Source organism: Astyanax mexicanus, chromosome 13, assembly GCF_023375975.1.
Source record: "Astyanax mexicanus isolate ESR-SI-001 chromosome 13, AstMex3_surface, whole genome shotgun sequence".
Lineage (NCBI taxonomy): Eukaryota > Metazoa > Chordata > Actinopteri > Characiformes > Acestrorhamphidae > Astyanax > Astyanax mexicanus.
In genome coordinates this window covers 24,382,212-24,403,698 of record NC_064420.1, presented here as the reverse complement: position 1 = coordinate 24,403,698, position 21,487 = coordinate 24,382,212, and the positions used below count along the sequence as shown (strand labels likewise).

Below are 21,487 nucleotides of genomic sequence, written 5' to 3'. Positions count from 1 at the left end.
ATCTGACATGTTGTTGTCTATAAGAGCAAGTTATCATCTTCTGCACTGTTAAGTGTGATAAAGTGCTGGTAATGCACCAGTCAAGTCTCCTGTTTTGGCCAGGAAACTACCGTATTTTAATCATCTTTCCCGCTGTCCTCCCGTGTTAGTATTTTCCCGTAACTTCCCGTATAATATTAAAATTTAAAAAGCTTTATTAGGCAACAGACCACTGACCGCTGTGTGTCTCTCAACCAGCTGGCGCAAGGAGAATGTCCCGCCTTTCAGGAGAAACAGCCAATCAATCGGAGCGCAAAGGAGGGTCAGTGTTAAATTTTAAATCCATTAAATAAAGCAAATATATATATCATTTAAGAGTGCATTCCTGACAAAAAAAAAGTGAGGATTTCATGTAAATATCTAAAAAATGATTTTATTTGGGCTGTATTATAAGAATTACATATGTAGGAATTTTCCACAACATTTCAGTGTTAACAAATGTAGATCTATCAGATTCTAAACATCTAATTGTAGTTTGTAAGTGGTTCACAGGTATTTTAGATTTCTTGAAAACCTGACTTAAATTGTAAGGGATACTGAACCTCGGTTGGGGTAGTGGGACGGCTCGAAGTGGGCAGCAGAAAAATTCCCTTATTTTTAAGTCCAAAAGCTGACAGGTATGGCAATTTCATATAATTGTAATTTCAATAACGTCATTTTTACTCCTTAATGTCCCAGGGATTTAAAATATTACAATGTATTTTAATAATATTAGTTTAATAACACAAATTTGCATTAATTGTTAACACTGTGAAGGAGTTTATGGTAAAATTACCTCCAGCTGAGAGCTGTATTTTACTCTAAATGTGATAAATATTTTAACTCCCACAACAGTTCAGATTTAACTCTTGAACAGAGTTAAAAGGTCAACTCCCAGAAAAGAGTTACTTTTTATTTCTGTCAGAGTGTATTCGATGGTCATGTATATACATTTACTCTCAGGGAGTTTTTTCCAAAAAACAGAATTTGCTTTGTACCTTCAACTTAACCATCTGCTCCCAGTTCAGAAATGCAATGATTGTTAATTGTGTTTATTTGTATCTTAATGTTCTTGAAAATGTGATTACTAACACAGATTCGTTTTTTTTTTCTTCAGATGATAACCTGTGGCAGCAGCTGTACATGAAAGTCAAGGAGAGCAAGGCCAATTTAAATGTCACCACCGATGCCATTATGGAGGTACAAAGATACATCTCTGAGGCAAACACACCAAGATCACAGGATCCACTACAATACTGGAAAAAGCAAAGACTAAATTACACTACCTACCCTAACTTGCTATGAAATATCTATGCAGGCCTTCATCATCAGTGCCCTGTGAAAGAGTGTTCTCAAAAGCAGGAGAAATGGTGTGTAAACTGTACAATTGCCTCGGCCCAAAGATGTGAAAGCAGCTGATGTTTCTAAATAAAAAACGTGTTCATGAACCTTGTTCACTCTGTTTCCAGTCTTTATTGAAGTTGCCTGCAATGACTTTTTAAATCCAGTAGATGTTAAGTGATACACCAAACACAGTTTCAACACAGTGTCGATACAGTGTGGAAAATGTGCCAAACACCCAACGAGGCCTCATCTGCCCATCATTAGTTCAGACTAAACCTAAATTCAGTAGCTTACTGGGAATACTTAAACAGGATTAAGATCCAGCTGTTACTTGAAAAATTAAAAACATTACTTTTTTGCTTTTTGGAAAAGAAAAATAAGAATAAGAAGCTTCATCTCACTGTAATATTTTTTTTTTTTTATATTTTTAGTACGTTTATAAGAACTATGAACTATAAAAATGTGGTTCCATTAAACTTTTTTACATTTTAATAATGTATTTCCTTATCTAGTAAATTTAGTCCTGCTTTTCTGGGAATAGACAACAACAATGCAATACAGTTTTTTACAGTCACTAACATGCTTTTGTCCAATCTGTAGTCACATTTTCAAAGCTCTAAATACGCTTAACACAACATCTGTCTGTTGTGGACTATACTGTTCATACAATTCATGTTGCTGTCACACAAAATACATTCAATTAACATGTTTTAAACATGCTTACAATTTATTAATAAACAAGATTCCCCACTCACACCGTTCTGCTACTTTCTTATCTTATTTACAACTGCTTAAATACAGCATGCCAAAATGAAATACCTCACATTCCAAACCTTAAATACAGTATATAACTACTGCTTCTGTCAGGGAGCCAGGCAGGATGACAAGGAGACGGACGTAAATGCAGGTAAGGGTATTTATTAAATAAATAAACAAAGAAACAAACAAGGGGTAATGATAACATAAACAAACAGGAAGTCTAAACAAAAGAAACAAAGAACTTAAACAAGACAGAATAAACTAAAATGGGCAAGGAAAAATAAACAAGAAATAAACAGAGATAACAAGGAGCAAGAAAAACTAGAGCTATAAACAAGATAAATGTGGAACGACAAAACAACATGGGAAGGTGCAAAGATTGCTGAGAGCAAACTGACACAGGATGTCTAAATTTGCAAACAGGAAACACACACTAAACACGAACAGCGGGGTTAGGGCAGAGCTACAAATAGGACAGACGTGACGGAAAATTACTCGGAAAGAAGCACAGAGGAGCTTGGGGAACATACACAGAAACATGAGAACAGACAGGAAACAGGGCAAAGACGTGACAGCTTCTGCAACAATAGCAGATGTAAAGATATTATAACTAATACACGATTTTGAATTTAGACACATTACACTTAACCAGGTGCTGTCAGAAACACATATAAACAGAGGTGTCAGAATGATGCATGTTTATACTTCTCATCCAATCACAATCAGATTCACTCTGGATGAAAAGATTTATCTGGATAGAGGTTTTATTGGAAGATAAGAAGCTGGAATGAAAACAAGCTGGAATGAAATAGGTGTAACAAGGCTATTTTTAAAATGTAAGGAGTAGAAAGTTCAGATAATTGTGTGAAAATGTAAAAAATAATTATTTCTGTAACGTATAGATAACCAACATTTTTACACTTAAGTAACATATCAAAGTATTTGTTCTTCGTTATTTGACGCCTCTAGGAATAAATGGTTGTTCCAGGATCAGAGAGAGGGAGAGGAGTAAGAATGTGGGGTGGTGTTCAAATAAAAGTAAGGATTATTTTTGTTTTTGTGAATTTTACAGTTTTTTACAGTCACTAACATGCTTTTGTCCAATCTGTAGTGACATTTTCAAAACTCTAAATATGCTTAACACAACATCTGTCTGTTGTGGATTGTACTGTTCAAAAAATTCATGTTGCTGTCACAGAAAACACATTAAATTAACATGTTTTAAACATGCTTACAATTTATTAACAAACAAGATTCCCCACTCACACCATTTTGCTCCTTTCTTATCTTATTTACAATTGCATAAATACAGCATGCCAAAATGAAATACCTCATGTTCCAGACCTTAAACACAGTATATAACTACTGCTTCTGCAACAATAGCAGATGTAAAGATATTATAACTAATATGATAAGAGGCTATCTTATCATAGAGGCTACGATAAGGAACCACTGCTGGTTCTGGATCTTAGCTTTAGACTTAACCAGGTGCTGTCAGTGACATGGACACATAAAGATCTGTGTGGACTGAGGCCAGTGTAGCACATGGAGAGAAAATATGTTCGGATGGGGGTAAAGTAACAGTTAATCCAGGAAAAAGTTTTGGTTAAACCAGGACAGGGGGGAGGAAGAGTTGGGTCAGGATAAAGGAGAGAAACAAAAGTGTGAAAAGTATCTCTATTCATTACTCTGTAGGTAGAAGTATAGATACTAGTGTTTAAAATACTTCTGTAGACGTTAAAGTATTAAATTAAAGGCACACTAGGTAGGATTTCCTTGATTACTGAACTTTTTAAAGAAGTTAAATTACAGCTTCAAACTCACTGCAGCGCTGCACTGAAGTGTAATAGGAGGAATAGTGGCGCTCTCGTGTCTGTGCCGGAGCTCCTCTGAGCTTAAACCAGACTCTGTAAGTTTTCCTAGGCGGCCGCGACAAACGCTCTCTCTTTCTCTTTCGAGAACTGCGACCTGCTTTCTGACCTGTTTGTAGTTCTAACAGTTCTACAAGGACTACAAAAACCCGCTATTTAGAGTTGGTTAATTCTTTACAGAAGCTAACTGGTAGTGATGGGCACATCAGCTCTTTTAGATGAACTGAATCATTAGAATCAGTTCACTAAAAAGATTCGTTCAAAAGATTTGTTCATTTAAACAAATCTTTTGTGCTGTTCATCTGTGCTGTACCAGAGAAGCATCAGTGAGATCAGATAGGACCAGATAAAGACAGATTATAAGTAAATCAGTGGGTGTTTCTGTTTTGTAAGGAGCTTAAAATGTTAATAAGAGAATTAAAAGGTTATTAGAAAAATCCGGAGTGTAAATATGTGATGTATAAGTTGAGTTAAAGTGTTTGTTTTCACTGCTAAAGCTGTAGGCTAGCAGGTGGAAGCTAGCAGAGATTAGCATTTGCGATTAGCATTAGCGAGCGGGTTAAATGTGTAAATATATCATGTTAAGTGTGAAATATGGCTGTTTGTAAGCTTAGCTTGCAGTAAATTGCCCCAAACTGAAATATACATTTTAGTCTGGGGCTTGTAAAAGCTGATTTTACTGATACTGTGTTTTAGTTTTAATATTATTTCATGCTGTGCTTGTTTGGTGGTGAGGGCTAACAGCTACTCTGTAAACACGCTGTTTTATCAGTTGTAGACACAGAAGAAATGTCTTGTTTCAGTCGTGATTACAATAAAGTAAACATTTCATTCTAATTGAGACGAATTGAAGATGGTTGTAATTATTTTCATGTGCTTTTTACTTTCTGATGGAAAAAGTAGTTTACATGCAGGTGGATTTTCCACTATTAATGTAGTACATTTTAGTAGTAATGACAGTGTACTAAAATTGTAAATGTACTGGTTTCAAGACTGTATAAATAAAAAAAAGTATAAAAGTAAAAGTAATGGCAGGAAAAAGCTTAGTGTGAAGGTGTGATAGTATAAACCAATAGGGTGTTGGGGTGGTAAATGTTTATACTTCTCTACATCCAATCACAGTCAGATTCACTCTAACTGCATGGAGAGATTTATCTGGATAGGGGTTTTATTAAACGTTGAGAAGTCGGAATGAAAACAAGCTGAAATGAAATAGGTGTAACGACTATTTTTAATATGTAAGGCGTAGAAAGATCAGAAAATTGTGGGGAAATGTTAAAATAATTATTCCTGTAAAATATAGATAACCTACATTTATATTTAAGTAAAGTAACAAAGTATTTGTTCTTTGTTATTTGACACCTCTGGAAAGAAACAGTATAAGAGAGAGGGAGAGGAGGAAGAATACAGTGCCTTGCGAAAGTATTCACCCCCCTTTACATTTTTCACATTTTGTTACCTCACAACCTGGAATTCAAAGGGAATATTTGAGGGTCTGCATCATTTAATTTCCAGACCATGCATACAACTTTCAACATTTAACTTTTTTTATTGTGACGCAAACAACAAATAGGACAAAATAACTGAAAACATCAGTGTGCATAACTATTCACCCCCTTAAGTCAGTACTTTGTAGAGCCACCTTTTGCAGCAATTACAGCTGCAAGTCGCTTTGGATAAGTCTCTATGAGCTTGTCACATCTTGCCACTGGAATTTTTGCCCATTCCTCATGGCAAAACTGCTCCAGCTCCTTCAAGTTAGATGGTTTCCGTTGGTGAACAGCAATCTTCAAGTCTGACCACAGATTCTCAATTGGATTAAGGTCTGGGCTTTGACTAGGCCATTCCAATTTGTTTACACGTTTCCTTTGAACCACTCAAGTGTTGCTTAAGCAGTATGCTTTGGGTCATTGTCCTGTTGGAAGGTAAATCTCCGCCCTAGTCTCAAATCACTGACAGACGTAAACAGGTGTTGCTCAAGAATATCCCTGTATTTAGCACCATCCATCTTCCCCTCGACTCTGACCAGTTTTCCAGTCCCTGCTGCTGAAAAACATCCCCACAGCATGATGCTTCCACCACCATGTTTCACTGTGGGGATGGTGTTCTTGGGGTGATGAGATGTGTTAGGTTTGCGCCAGACATAGCGTTTCCCTTGGTGGCCAAAAAGTTCAATTTTGGTCTCATCTGACCACAATACCTTCCTCCATACAGTTTGGGAGTCTCCCACATGCCTTTTTGCAAACTTGAAAACGAGCCTTCCTATTTTTGCCTGTAAGTAAAGGTTTTTTCTGGCCACTCTTCCATAAAGCCCAACTCTATGGCGTGTAAGGCTTATTGTGGTCATGTGAACAGATACTCCAGTCTCTGCTTGGGAACTCTACAGCTCCTTCAGGGTTACCTTTGGTCTCTGTGCTGCCTCTCTGATTAATGCCCTCCTTGACCGGGCTGAGAGTTTTGGTGGGCGGCCCTCTCTTGGCAGGTTTGTTGTGGTACCATGTTCTTTCCATTTGATGATGATGGATCTGATGGTGCTCCGGGGGATCATCAGAGATTTGGATATTTTTTTATAACCCAACCCTGACTTATACTTCTCTACAACTTTATCCCTGACTTGCTTGGAGAGCTCCTTGGTCTTCATGGTGTTGTTTGGTTAGCTTAATGGTGTTGCAGCCTCTGGGGCCTTTCAGAAAAGGTGTGTATATACTGACAGATCATGTGACACTTAGATTGCACACAGGTGGCCTTCATTTCACTAAGCATGTGACTTCTGAAGGTAATTGGTTGCACCAGAACTTTTTTGGGGCTTCATAACAAAGGGGGTAAATACATATGCGCATGCCAATTTTCAGTTTTTTATTTTCATATTTTCTTTATATACATATATATTTTTTCTCATTTCACTTCTAAAACGTAGACTATTTTGTGCAGATGCATCACATTCAATTCAGATAAAAAAAATACATACAGGTTGTAATGTAGTAAAATAGGGAAATAATCCAAGGGGGTGAATAGTTTTGCAAGGCACTGTATGTAGTAGTGTTCAAATAAAAGTAAGGATTATTTTTGTATTTGTGTATTTTAATTTTGCACATATGGAACTAAAGCTAATGATGTTTATAATAATATTTTTGCAGAGTTTGGCAACAGTGTCATGTCCCTACACCGTTTTTTTACTGAATGACTGCCACAGACTATTTTTAGTCTACACTATAGATCTATAAAATAAATATCACTCAATTACTTGTAGACAGCATGTTGCACTTATTTGAAGTGTGAGTGAAACACTGTTTCTCCGCTTTTCTGTTAAGAACAGTGCTGTGATTGGCTAAGCGCTGTACAGGCCCCGCCCCTCACTGTCTCATCAGCAAAACGAAAGTTCTTCTCAGAGCTTCTCGCAGCTTCACCATTTTGTGAGGGAGAGACACGCAGCGGTTTTGTGGTTTTTATGGGCAAAACCTCCAGCAGATTAAACAACAGCTTTTCTACAGATTCTTGCAGTTCTGAGAGAAATAAATTCACTCTCTGACTGTAGAAACTGGTCTTCTGCTGAGGCAGAGCCACACCACAGTGAGCGGTGAGTAAACATCACAAACAACATATTATTATTAATACCGGATCTGTAAAGCAGAACTTAGATAAGAACATCACTAATTAACTTAGGAAGGACTGTTTTAAAGAAAAACGGTTAGCGGGAGAGCTGGACGTTACTTAGTTAAAGTGAAGTTAGTTATTCAGAAGCGAGTAAAGTAACAGAATGAAGATATTCCTCATATAACGGTTTCGGGGAAGTATTCTATATCTGAAAAGCTATTTTTCCCCCAATCGTTTTCAGACCATGTTCTTTAGCTGTTTTTCCCCACCAGGTTTCAGACCATGTTCTTTTTTGCCAATGCTATTTAGATAACTGCCTAAATTATACTCCCAGGCTGCGTCTGAAATGAATTCTGCTCACCCGGTAAAGCAGTACTCTCTTTCAATAAGTCAGTTTACAGAATTCACGCAACTTCAACACGGACGGTTGACATATTTGGCTGAAAAAACGTTTTTTTTTTTAAATCTTAAAATTAAGTCACTGGGTTATATTTTACCAACTCTTATCTTTCCAAATATGGTCATGTAGAATTTTCTTGAAATTTACATTTACACTAAATTAAAATAAAATTTACACTAGTTTATGGTCTTAGTGACTAAAATTGTCACGTGGCGTGACATGAATGTTATTGTGTATTAAATGAAAAATTAGTATAATGTTATAATGTAAGTCAATTTATCCTGATTCTTTGATTTCATGATTTCATGACTGTATAAAAGTATAACATTGTTCACGTGCAAACATACCTTTTGCATTATTGTTTATTGAATTATTGTATTGCATTATTGTATTATTATCTACACACATAGGAAGATGTTTAATCGATTCATTTCCATATACTTTAAATTATTTTGAGAATACCTTTTTATAAAAGTACCAAAATTCTTGCAATCTTTGCTGGCACTATTCCCCATATGTCACAATGAAGGATTGATGATAAATAACCCAAATTATTATTATTTTTTAAGAACATGTGAATTCTTCTCAACAAAGTGAAGAATTTTTATAAGACATTAACTAATCCACTTACTGCATTCATTAGATGTTACACTTTGTATTTTAATTTGTCGAATGTTAGCTACAGGAATTCTAATATTCTTTAGTAAATAATTGAACTTTTTTATATTTAATATTTAAAGGTCTTCAATCAATTGCCCATTTTAAAGGAGTATGGTGTCACACCATATGATATTTAAATGTCATATTTTTAGGACAAAATGTTTTAGTTAATGGTGGCTTCAAAATATTATGCCCAAACTTTTAGCCAACCAGACTCACAAGTAGATATCTGGGTTGTTAATCTATGATTGATTAAACAGAAAACACATTAATTCACTTTGTGAAATGTGATTGGGACAATCACGCCATACGAGCCTTTTCTGGTTTGACTGAAATTTTTAAAACAATTAAATTAGAATCCCATGAATGCTCTGTAAATTCCTATAAAACAGCACTTTGTGAACAATATCATCACAGTTTTAGACATATTCTTCTATAATTTACATATATTTATTGATCCCCAAGGGGAAATTCTAGACATCCAGCTGCAGGTAGGCATAGTGCACAAAGTTACAAAAGGATAAGGTATAACGATACATATAAAATACAATAAAATAAAAAATAAAGTATACAATTATACTGTCTTTAGGTTGTGTGTGATGGAGAATGGATGTAGTGCAGTCAATAGACAGTGAACTCCAGTTGATGTGAATGAACTGAGGATAACTGATGTCAGCCTTGCAGAAAGTGCAAATACACAGTTATATAATAATTTAAATTTAACAGTGCAAACTTGTACATATGTAAACAGTAGATAGTGAATGAACTACTAGTGCAAAATAGGGTAGAACTATAAAAATAATGTAATAGGCATCAGCAAGACTGAGAGTGTGTCCATTGATGGGGTGTGTCTTCAGTTTGCTGTGCTGAGAGGAGTTGAACAGTCTTATGGCCTGAGGGACAAAAGACTTTTGGAGTCTGTCTGTGGAGCAGGACTGGGACAGCAGTCAGCCACTGAATGAGCTCCTCTGAATGATATTGTGTGGACAATGCCCCCACGTCCCATGGGTCGGAGGGCCAGCAGTTCTTCACGGGAATAAACACGATATACCTCGCTGCCCCACATATTTACGATAAAAATATTCTTAGGATATAGATAAGATGCACACTAGACGTGTGTAGTAGCACAGAGACAATAAATTAAAGTAGAAAAACTCATAGGCGCTGGAAGTATGACACACTGGACCAAAAAAAGCTCATGTCATGTCAACCACCCACACACTACATCCGCCATTTTACTTCTGACACTCTTTCACTTCTCACCTCCAACATTTACAGAGCTTTTACAAAAACGTATCTCCTAACTCATCAGCTCTTATTAATAAATACAACCCCAACCAGTCCTATTTAACATGATTTATACATTTAAATTAGTTCTAAAATGAATTATATTTAACTCAAATATAAGCTATATATTAAATTATAAATATAAATAGAGCTTATCCAGTATTACAAAAATATGCATTGTGATTAGTAAAGAAGTTTTATTTATTTTTGCAAAGTTTCAGAGATAAATGCTTTTTTCCCATTCGTTTCTGCTTTATTGTTTCATCCCAGTAATCCCTTCTTTACCTCAGTGTTTTCCAGCAGGAGGTGCATCTGCATCCCCTTTAACATAAATATTATTTATTACATTATCTTTATTGTTATACATTATCTTTTACTGACAGTGTTAAACATAAAAGCCAACATATGTACTTTAATAATGTATAAAATGAATATGCTAAACAAAGTTTAATCAATAGAACTGGGAAACTGGGAACTTCAACTAAATCTAAATTCAAAGATTATTCTTTTTGTTATCTTATTTTAAAGGACCAACAAGTAATTTATTTTCAGTAGTAAATTAAACAATGATCAGGATGTTTAATCAGATATTATAGATTAGATAGATTCAACTTTGTCGTTGCTCAGTACAGGTTCACCGCATCAAAATGCAGTTAGCATCTACCAGAAGTGCAAAATAGTAGCTCCCGGATGGAAGGAGATTGAAAAAGAAGATATTAAGTAAACATGCTGAGTTAAAGCACTGACAGCTCTTGTCAGCAGCACTACATCCAATGCTGTTCAGGACTGTGCAGTGCATCACAGTATCTGTGTTTCTTTTGTCCTCTGAATCTACCTGCTGCTGCACCACAACAGCAAGCAATCAGTGTCACAGCATTGAAGCTAGTGGCGCGTCTAAATACGTCTCTTAGGATGGTTCCCCTGAGAGGAACCCAGGGCTCACCACTGCTTACTAAAATGGTCTAAGTTCTCTAAGCATTCAACTTTGAAGAAAGTAAACTAAGACTAAAGAACAGGCAGGAATCCATCAGTTGCAGAAAGGAGAAGACAGCTTTATTTAGCAGGTAGTTTCAATCTTACAAAGCAGATCAGAAACCAGGGGGCTGTTCTACGAAGTGAGCTTAAAAAAGCAGCGCTTATTTTAGTAAGCCTCGCTTGAGTTTGCCACACAAGTCACTTCCAGCTAGTTCCGTTCCACTAACGGAATCTAGACTCAACCTGTTCCCACTAATTCAAGTCAGGCTTTTGTAATCAAGGCACCTCTTGTATTAATAAAGCTAGAGAAGCTGCCTGGCACTGTATGTGGTAGTGTTCAAATAAAAGTAAGGATTATTTTTGTATTTGTGTATTTTAATTTTGCACATATGGAACTAAAGCTAATGATGTTTATAATAATATTTTTGCAGAGTTTGGCAACAGTGTCATGTCCCTACACCGTTTTTTTACTGAATGACTGCCACAGACTATTTTTAGTCTACACTATAGATCTATAAAATAAATATCACTCAATTACTTGTAGACAGCATGTTGCACTTATTTGAAGTGTGAGTGAAACACTGTTTCTCCGCTTTTCTGTTAAGAACAGTGCTGTGATTGGCTAAGCGCTGTACAGGCCCCGCCCCTCACTGTCTCATCAGCAAAACGAAAGTTCTTCTCAGAGCTTCTCGCAGCTTCACCATTTTGTGAGGGAGAGACACGTAGCGGTTTTGTGGTTTTTATGGGCAAAACACCAGCAGATTAAACAACAGCTTTTCTACAGATTCTTGCAGTTCTCAGAGAAATAGATTCACTCTCTGACTGTAGAAACTGGTCTTCTGCTGAGGCAGAGCCACACCACAGTGAGCGGTGAGTAAACATTACAAACATGATTATTATTAATACCGGATCTGTAAAGCAGAAGTTAGATAAGAACAGCACTAATTAACTTAGGAAGGACTGTTTTAAAGAAAAACGGTTAGCGGGAGAGCTGGACGTTAGTTAGTTAAAGTGAAGTTAGTTATTCAGAAGCGAGTAAAGTAACAGAATGAAGATATTCCTCATATAACGGTTTCGGGGAAGTATTCTATATCTGAAAAGCTATTTTTCCCCCAATCGTTTTCAGACCATGTTCTTTAGCTGTTTTTCCCCACCAGGTTTCAGACCATGTTCTTTTTTGCCAATGCTATTTAGATAACTGCCTAAATTATACTCCCAGGCTGCGTCTGAAATGAATTCTGCTCACCCGGTAAAGCAGTACTCTCTTTCAATAAGTCAGTTTACAGAATTCACGCAACTTCAACACGGACGGTTGACATATTTGGCTGAAAAAACGTTTTTTAAAAAATCTTAAAATTAAGTCACTGGGTTATATTCTACCAACTCTTATCTTTCCAAATATGGTCATGTAGAATTTTCTTGAAATTTACATTTACACTAAATTAAAATAAAATTTACACTAGTTTATGGTCTTAGTGACTAAAATTGTCACGTGGCGTGACATGAATGTTATTGTGTATTAAATGAAAAAATAGTATAATGTTATAATGTAAGTCAATTTATCCTGATTCTTTGATTTCATGATTTCATGACTGTATAAAAGTATAACATTGTTCACGTGCAAACATACCTTTTGCATTATTGTTTATTGAATTATTGTATTGCATTATTGTATTATTATCTACACACATAGGAAGATGTTTAATCGATTCATTTCCATATACTTTAAATTATTTTGAGAATACCTTTTTATAAAAGTACCAAAATTCTTGCAATCTTTGCTGGCACTATTCCCCATATGTCACAATGAAGGATTGATGATAAATAACCCAAATTATTATTATTTTTTAAGAACATGTGAATTCTTCTCAACAAAGTGAAGAATTTTTATAAGACATTAACTAATCCACTTACTGCATTCATTAGATGTTACACTTTGTATTTTAATTTGTCGAATGTTAGCTACAGGAATTCTAATATTCTTTAGTAAATAATTGAACTTTTTTATATTTAATATTTAAAGGTCTTCAATCAATTGCCCATTTTAAAGGAGTATGGTGTCACACCATATGATATTTAAATGTCATATTTTTAGGACAAAATGTTTTAGTTAATGGTGGCTTCAAAATATTATGCCCAAACTTTTAGCCAACCAGACTCACAAGTAGATATCTGGGTTGTTAATCTATGATTGATTAAACAGAAAACACATTAATTCACTTTGTGAAATGTGATTGGGACAATCACGCCATACGAGCCTTTTCTGGTTTGACTGAAATTTTTAAAACAATTAAATTAGAATCCCATGAATGCTCTGTAAATTCCTATAAAACAGCACTTTGTGAACAATATCATCACAGTTTTAGACATATTCTTCTATAATTTACATATATTTAGATAGATAGATACTTTATTGATCCCCAAGGGGAAATTCTAGACATCCAGCTGCAGGTAGGCATAGTGCACAAAGTTACAAAAGGATAAGGTATAACGATACATATAAAATACAATAAAATAAAAAATAAAGTATACAATTATACTGTCTTTAGTGTGTGTGATGGAGAATGGATGTAGTGCAGTCAATAGACAGTGAACTCCAGTTGATGTGAATGAACTGAGGATAACTGATGTCAGCCTTGCAGAAAGTGCAAATACACAGTTATATAATAATTTAAATTTAACAGTGCAAACTTGTACATATGTAAACAGTAGATAGTGAATGAACTACTAGTGCAAAATAGGGTAGAACTATAAAAATAATGTAATAGGCATCAGCAAGACTGAGAGTGTGTCCATTGATGGGGTGTGTCTTCAGTTTGCTGTGCTGAGAGGAGTTGAACAGTCTTATGGCCTGAGGGACAAAAGACTTTTGGAGTCTGTCTGTGGAGCAGGACTGGGACAGCAGTCAGCCACTGAATGAGCTCCTCTGAATGATATTGTGTGGACAATGCCCCCACGTCCCATGGGTCGGAGGGCCAGCAGTTCTTCACGGGAATAAACACGATATACCTCGCTGCCCCACATATTTACGATAAAAATATTCTTAGGATATAGATAAGATGCACACTAGACGTGTGTAGTAGCACAGAGACAATAAATTAAAGTAGAAAAACTCATAGGCGCTGGAAGTATGACACACTGGACCAAAAAAAGGCCATGTCATGTCAACCACCCACACACTACATCCGCCATTTTACTTCTGACACTCTTTCACTTCTCACCTCCAACATTTACAGAGCTTTTACAAAATCTCCTAACTCATCATCTCTTATTAATAAATACAACCCCAACCAGTCCTATTTAACATGATTTATACATTTAAATTAGTTCTAAAATGAATTATATTTAACTCAAATATAAGCTATATATTAAATTATAAATATAAATAGAGCTTATCCAGTATTACAAAAATATGCATTGTGATTAGTAAAGAAGTTTTATTTATTTTTGCAAAGTTTCAGAGATAAATGCTTTTTTTCCCATTCATTTCTGCTTTATTGTTTCATCCCAGTAATCCCTTCTTTACCTCAGTGTTTTCCAGCAGGAGGTGCATCTGCATCCCCTTTAACATAAATATTATTTATTACATTATCTTTATTGTTATACATTATCTTTTACTGACAGTGTTAAACATAAAAGCCAACATATGTACTTTAATAATGTATAAAATGAATATGCTAAACAAAGTTTAATCAATAGAACTGGGAAACTGGGAACTTATTATTCTTTTTTATTCTTCTTCTATTATTATATTATTCTTTTTGTTATCTTATTTTAAAGGACCAACAAGTAATTTATTTTCAGTAGTAAATTAAACAATGATCAGGATGTTTAATCAGATATTATAGATTAGATAGATTCAACTTTGTCGTTGCTCAGTACAGGTTCACCGCATCAAAATGCAGTTAGCATCTACCAGAAGTGCAAAATAGTAGCTCCCGGATGGAAGGAGATTGAAAAAGAAGATATTAAGTAAACATGCTGAGTTAAAGCACTGACAGCTCTTGTCAGCAGCACTACATCCAATGCTGTTCAGGACTGTGCAGTGCATCACAGTATCTGTGTTTCTTTTGTCCTCTGAATCTACCTGCTGCTGCACCACAACAGCAAGCAATCAGTGTCACAGCATTGAAGCTAGTGGCGCGTCTAAATACGTCTCTTAGGATGGTTCCCCTGAGAGGAACCCAGGGCTCACCACTGCTTACTAAAATGGTCTAAGTTCTCTAAGCATTCAACTTTGAAGAAAGTAAACTAAGACTAAAGAACAGGCGGGAATCCATCAGTTGCAGAAAGGAGAAGACAGCTTTATTTAGCAGGTAGTTTCAATCTTACAAAGCAGATCAGAAACCAGGGGGCTGTTCTACGAAGTGAGCTTAAAAAAGCAGCGCTTATTTTAGTAAGCCTCGCTTGAGTTTGCCACACAAGTCACTTCCAGCTAGTTCCGTTCCACTAACGGAATCTAGACTCAACCTGTTCCCACTAATTCAAGTCAGGCTTTTGTAATCAAGGCACCTCTTGTATTAATAAAGCTAGAGAAGCTGCCTGGCAGAAAATTGCAGACTGATTAAATGTAAGCATATTATTTAATCCATTCATTGGCATTCCTGTTATAGTAAATTAAGAAAATAGATAAATATATCTATTATAGCAACATGGGGGGATTAAAAAGAACATCAAGGTTAAATATAAAAATATACCAGAATTGTAATTCCAATTTGTTAGCCTAATGTGCAGGAAAATGTTAAATTACATATTTTAGTGTATATTATGATATAAATTAACTGCATGAAATATTGTAGCAACCAGAAAGAAAAGAGCTATTGCTGCTACTGGTGGTGGGCCTCCTCTAGCAGCCCTCACTCCTGCAGAAGACCTAGCTTTAGACCAAAACCTCAGACGTCCCATCATTGCAGGAATTGAGGGAGGAACATCATCTGATCCTGTCTGTCTCTATGCAACAGATCCTTATGTACAGGATAGGTTCAGTTGTTTCTCAGATTTTACTTTTTATTATTATAGAATTTATTAGAATCTTTATTGTATCTGATGAATTTATATTTCACAGTGGATCTGTTCTGTCCCGGAATGACCTTGGAGCTGGTAGCCTGAAAGCTCTGTGCACTACCTACGCTCCCTCATCTACTGGATTGTCTTCAAATGGGCGCCATTATCAATCACTGCCTACAGCCTTCAATGTTGGCTGGTTTTTTTATAGCCTACATTTTTTGCAAATTTAGATCACCTGTATGCAAATATTGGTAGGGTAGTTTTCTATATCCATTCACTTTTTGCATCATTAATTTAACCAAACATTTATATTATTTATATAGAAAAAATATGATATACGATAATATGAGATGTGAATTGATATCATTTGTATAAACACTTGAATGAATCTGACCAAGAATTATGGGATTACAAGTATACTGTAAAGTAACTTCATCAGTACCCGGGCATCATTAATACTAATAAATGTGTTTTTGTGATAAAGAGTTTATGCAATTATATCTTTGTGGAAAATACTGGATTAAATACTGTATTACGTTTACACTAGCCTGAAGTTTTTAAGATTGACCCAATAAATTGCAATGTGCAGACACATTTCCAATACAGTACAATACTCAATTAAATGTATACAAATATTATATGATCTTCTGTGGAACCAAAATTTGAGCAGAAGTCTTCTAGCTTACAGAGTCAAAAACACAAGGTTTTATACAGTTAAAAGTCAGGATCTGTTTTTTTTTTTAAATCTTGAGCGTCCTTAAGAGGCCAGGGCAGGTTGACCCCACACCTGCTGTATCAGCTCTTATCTATAACTCCTTCTCGGAAGACAAGCACGACTCGGTCTTGCTAACGAGCTGTTGGCTAGCTCACCTGGGGACATTGTCAACTCCCAAGTATAGACCTTGGGAAGCTGGGTGCCTCCTTTACTGTTACTGTATATTGGCCTGCTGCCAATGGAGAAGCTGTCTGATTGTTGTAAAGTCTGCACCTGCACTCTGGCTCGCTCCCCATCCAGGTCCAAAACCCTTACACACACACACATGCTTGAGAGGCCTGTTTGAGGAGTTTGCACAGAGGACAGTGCAGATTAACACCTCTGCTGTTTTACAGTTACATTGCATTAACATACAGTGTAAACATCTATAAGCTAACTTATTTTGATTACCACACTAGCAAGCAGGGCTGGCTCAGTTAAAGCCTCAGCATGTCCCATACGGAAATGTAATGTATATGCACATATGGCATATATAACATATATGATCATATAAAGAAAAACATATATGAACAATATATGTCCAACATATGTGAAACCTATTCAAAATTGGAACCTATTCAAACAATCAATTTACAGTTGCTATTAGAGGTGGAAAAGCCTTTCAGTCTTTTCTTCAACTCAGAACAAGGAAAAAAACAGACGAAAAAGGAAAAAGCTATTTTTCAGTCCTTTTAAAAACAGAAATAGATCCTCAAAGTGTAGCGGTGGAGGCAAAGCTGTTTTTTTATAATTTTTTTCTAACAGAAATTGAAACAATAATAATTCTTTTAAAGAATCCACCGATGGTAAACTTTTTTTTATTGATGACTGCAGCTCCGTCAGTTTTTGATTTGAGTTAGCCCCTGGTGGTTCCAGGGAATTTGTGGATCACAGCATCTGTAACAGATTAGAAATACTGCATTTTAGTTTTTATAAATACATTTATCCCATAGTGACATGCTACAATATAACATCACCACTCCAAAAATGACTTAAACTTAGGACACTTTACACAGGTAGTTTACCCAGTGCTTTGATTTATCATACACACAGAAATTACATTTTATGTCACTGGATTATTTATTATTATTATTTGCATCAGCTTATGACTATTCAAGAAGAGAATGGTGAGAGGGGAGAGAACTCATAACTTTAGATTAGAGTTCAGCTAGATCCTTCTTGTTATAGGTAGCATTTCTTGTTAAAGAGTTGCAAAGACTCATCATTTATGGAATGTTGAATTGGAAGGAGGAGGAGCTTCAGTCATGTTCCTTCTCCCAAAGCTTAGTTGTTTCATAACTACACAAAAAAACATTTTACCCAAGCCCCTTTTTTGATAAGCTGGTAGTTGATGTCTCTGTAATGTCTACACATGTATTTTGTAAATATTCTGTTATTTTCTAAGTGTAAGACTGAGAGGAGCGAATAGTCACCATAGTCTACAACTAGCCTGTGAAAAAGTAGATTCACATTAATTTACAGCAAATTAATTACTTTTTTTAATAAATTACAGCCCTAGTCATGATAAATAATCTACTGTAGGTCATACACTTACCCAATAATGTGTTAATTTTGGTGAAGTGCAGTGCCTTTTTGACCTCACCAGAGCCTCAATTTTCCACCTAAATAAAAAAGAGAAGTTTAGAACAAAATCAAAATGAATGAATTTTCATCCTATGCAATTAAACCTCCATGCACTTCCCTTTTGGAACACAAGTCTGGAGATAAACATGTCAAGATTGGTTCTGACCAATAGAGATGGTGTTAGATCTACTGAACCGTGGTCAGGTTCATTTGCAGTGTGAAAAAACTTTCTAGTTCAGACTATAGGAAATGAAGGCAGGCCATCATCAGCCTTTAAACAATAGAAGAAGAAAAAGAAGTGCTGTTGTGCTGAAATCTGACTCCGCTTAGCATTCAGGCGCGTCACGCAGCAGTATGAATAAAACAGATCACAATGCAGTTGAGTAAAAAAGTAAGATAATTGGAGTTAATAATGTAAGCCACGCCCTTACTCCTTCCACTCGCCGACCTATATAACCGTCACTTCCTCTCTACCTGAGTGTCGAACAATCTCGCACCCACCTCCTCCTTCATTTATTTTCTCCCTTTCTCTTCCTGTTTCTATTTGCGTGGGGGGGCTTCAGCTTCACGCTTTTCCAGCGAAGCTGCCCCGAACTCCTGCCCAACCATCTGAGTCCAAGAGCTGGTAACATTTAGACTAAAATGTGCTTATATTTCTGTAATTAGGCCAAAATATGCCAAATGTTTTAAAATGTGCCCCCTCAGATAAGTCTGATCAATAGAATTACCTAAAAAACACACCCAATTACATACATTGAAGATTACTCTTTAAAAGCATATCAATACTGAACAGCAGCCCCCGTGCCATGGTTGTGGGGCTGTTTAAGTGACTTGCTGACCACCACACGTTGGGACATGCACCCCGGAGCCTGGGTGAATTTTAAGCTATAGTGGAAATCAAAGATACAATGAGTCAGGGGCTAGATTGTAATCATACTCGCAGTTTCCTGTGTGGTGGATGGCGATGCCTGTAGCCCCTGACCTGTTGATTCTAGCCAGGTCTCCAGACTTTCTATAGTGGTGATGGGTTTTGCCATGTCTACAGACAACAACAGTTGAAAAAAAAAAAGATTTCAATTAGTAAACTTAAATGGACAATTCAAATGTTAACATTCAATCAAAATTTAACAAATTGCTTTATGATGATTACATAATATATGTAGAGTTAAACACTTATGACTGATTTGTTTTAATTTTTCCCTCAGCCTTTTTCAGGGCTTCATTTTCTGTCTTTAGATGCTGTAACATGACTGAAGCAGGAGAAGATGAGTCAGATAAAGGTGGAGCAGCAGGGGTTTGCAGAAGTTTAGGCAGGTGAAGGTGGAGAAGTGGAGGGTGTGGCAAAAGGTGAGGCAGGTGAGGTGAGACAGCTGAGAGTGGTGCAGGAGGTGGAGAAGCCAAAGCTGGAACACGTGATTTTATTTTTTTCAACAGCTCTTGGTCAATCGCTATTCCACTTGTTTGACGAGGCTGAAGTTAGCTTCTTATTCGCCGGTGTCTTATTTGGATTTTCCGGCCCACCTTAAAAAGTCGAAATAACAATGATTCGCCAGTAGAGAGCAGGGTTGAGCCGAGCAAAACGAGTTTGGCATTTAGGACATACCCAGAACAGGCAATGTATTCTCAGTGCATATGGCACTGAGAATACATTGCCTGTTCTGGGTATTTCCAGATGCACTAAATCCAGATTATCAAATAGTCTGTAGAATTCGACACCACATCATGAAAATAGACTCATTAGTCTGTGAATAGGCTGAAGAGATAAAAAATATTACTGTACAGTTTATTTATTATGACCCTTTGAAATTGGCATTTGAGAAGATGTCAGGAGAATAAATTGCCTGTTCTGCAGATTTCCAGATGCCTAAATCCAGATTGTCAAATAGTCTGTTAAATTCGACACCACATTATGAAAATAGAACTATTAGACTGTGAATAGCCTAAAGAGCTAAATATTACTGTACATTTTTTTTTATTATGACACTCTGAACTTGGCATTTGGGAAGATTAAAAGAGAATAAATTGCCTGTTCTGCATATTTCCAGATGCCCTAAATCCAGATTGTCAAATAGTCTGTTGAATTCGACACTCTATTATGAAAATATACCTATTAGACTGTGTATTGCCTAAATAACTTCAAATATTACTGTACAGTTTTTTTTCCAACTCTCTGAACTTGGCATTTAAAAAGATTAAAGGAGAATAAATGACCTGTTCTGCATATTTCCAGTTGCCCTAACTCCAGATTATCAAATAGTCTGTTGAATTTGACACGACATTACGACAATATACCCATTAGACTGTGAACAGCCTAAATGAAATTGTAATATTTTTGTTACGAATCAACAACAAGTGGGACACAATTGTAAAGTAGAATGAAATTTACTGGATGTTTTACACTTTTTTTTTAAATAAATAACTGAAAAGTGGGGCAATATTATTCGACCCCTTTACTTTCAGTGCAGCAAACTCCAAGACCAAGGAACAAACCAGGCAGGTCCGAGATACTGGTGTGGAGATGTTTAAAGCTGGATTTGAATACAAAAAGATTTCCAAAGCTTTAAACATCTCAAGAAGCACTGTGCAAGCGATTATATTGAAATGGAAGGAGTATCAGACCACTGTAAATCTATCAAGACCCGGCCCTCCCTCTAAACTTTCAGCTCAAACAAGGAGAAGACTGATCAGAAATGCAGCCAAGAGGTTCATGATTACTCTGAATGAACTGCAGAGATCTACAGCTGAGGTGGGAGACTCTTTCTGTAGGACAACAATCAGTCGTACACTGCACAAATCTGGCCTTAATGGAAGAGTGGCAAGAAGAAAGCCATTTGTCAAAGATATCTATAAAAAAGTCTCATTTAAAGTTTGCCACAAGCCATCTGGTGGACACACCCAGTGTTGCCAACTTAGCAACTTTGTCGCTATATTTAGTGACTTTTCAGACCCTCTAGCGACTTTTTTTTTTTTTTTTGTAAAAAAGCGACTAGCGACAAATCTAGCGAATTTTTGTGGTGTTATTGGAGACTTTTGGCGACTCTCTTACTCTTACTGTCCTCAGCGCTGCAGCGGGCAGTGCTGTGAGCCCCGCCCCACATCACTCACAGTGCAGACCCACACTCAGAGCATACAAACACACCGCTCCACGAACACACTGTAAATGAATCGCGTGTGCCCACAGCCACCGCTGACTGACCCCGCTCTGTATTTACAGAGCAGAAGTATAAATATAAC

The 21,487-nt window shown here is 36.2% G+C and overlaps 3 protein-coding genes across 4 annotated transcripts in view; all 3 read left to right on the top strand.

The window, feature by feature from the left end:
* Nucleotides 1-21,487, top strand: part of LOC107197078 (ribonuclease inhibitor) — a 381,190-nt gene that overhangs the window by 134,740 nt on the left and 224,963 nt on the right. The gene's annotated exons all lie outside the window — the stretch shown is intronic.
* LOC125780590 (butyrophilin-like protein 2) overlaps nt 7,383-21,487 on the top strand; it is a 430,870-nt gene continuing 416,765 nt past the window's right edge. Inside the window, exon 1 of the mRNA XM_049462972.1 lies at nt 7,383-7,569. The gene's annotated coding sequence lies outside the window, so the exon portion shown is untranslated. The remainder of the gene's footprint in view (nt 7,570-21,487) is intronic.
* The window catches only part of LOC111188233 (butyrophilin-like protein 8), a 417,096-nt gene continuing 407,227 nt past the window's right edge, over nt 11,619-21,487 (top strand). The window contains exon 1 of one of the 2 annotated variants that reach the window (XM_049463216.1): nt 11,619-11,778. The gene's annotated coding sequence lies outside the window, so the exon portion shown is untranslated. The remainder of the gene's footprint in view (nt 11,779-21,487) is intronic. The other variant, XM_049463212.1, reaches the window with a different exon arrangement.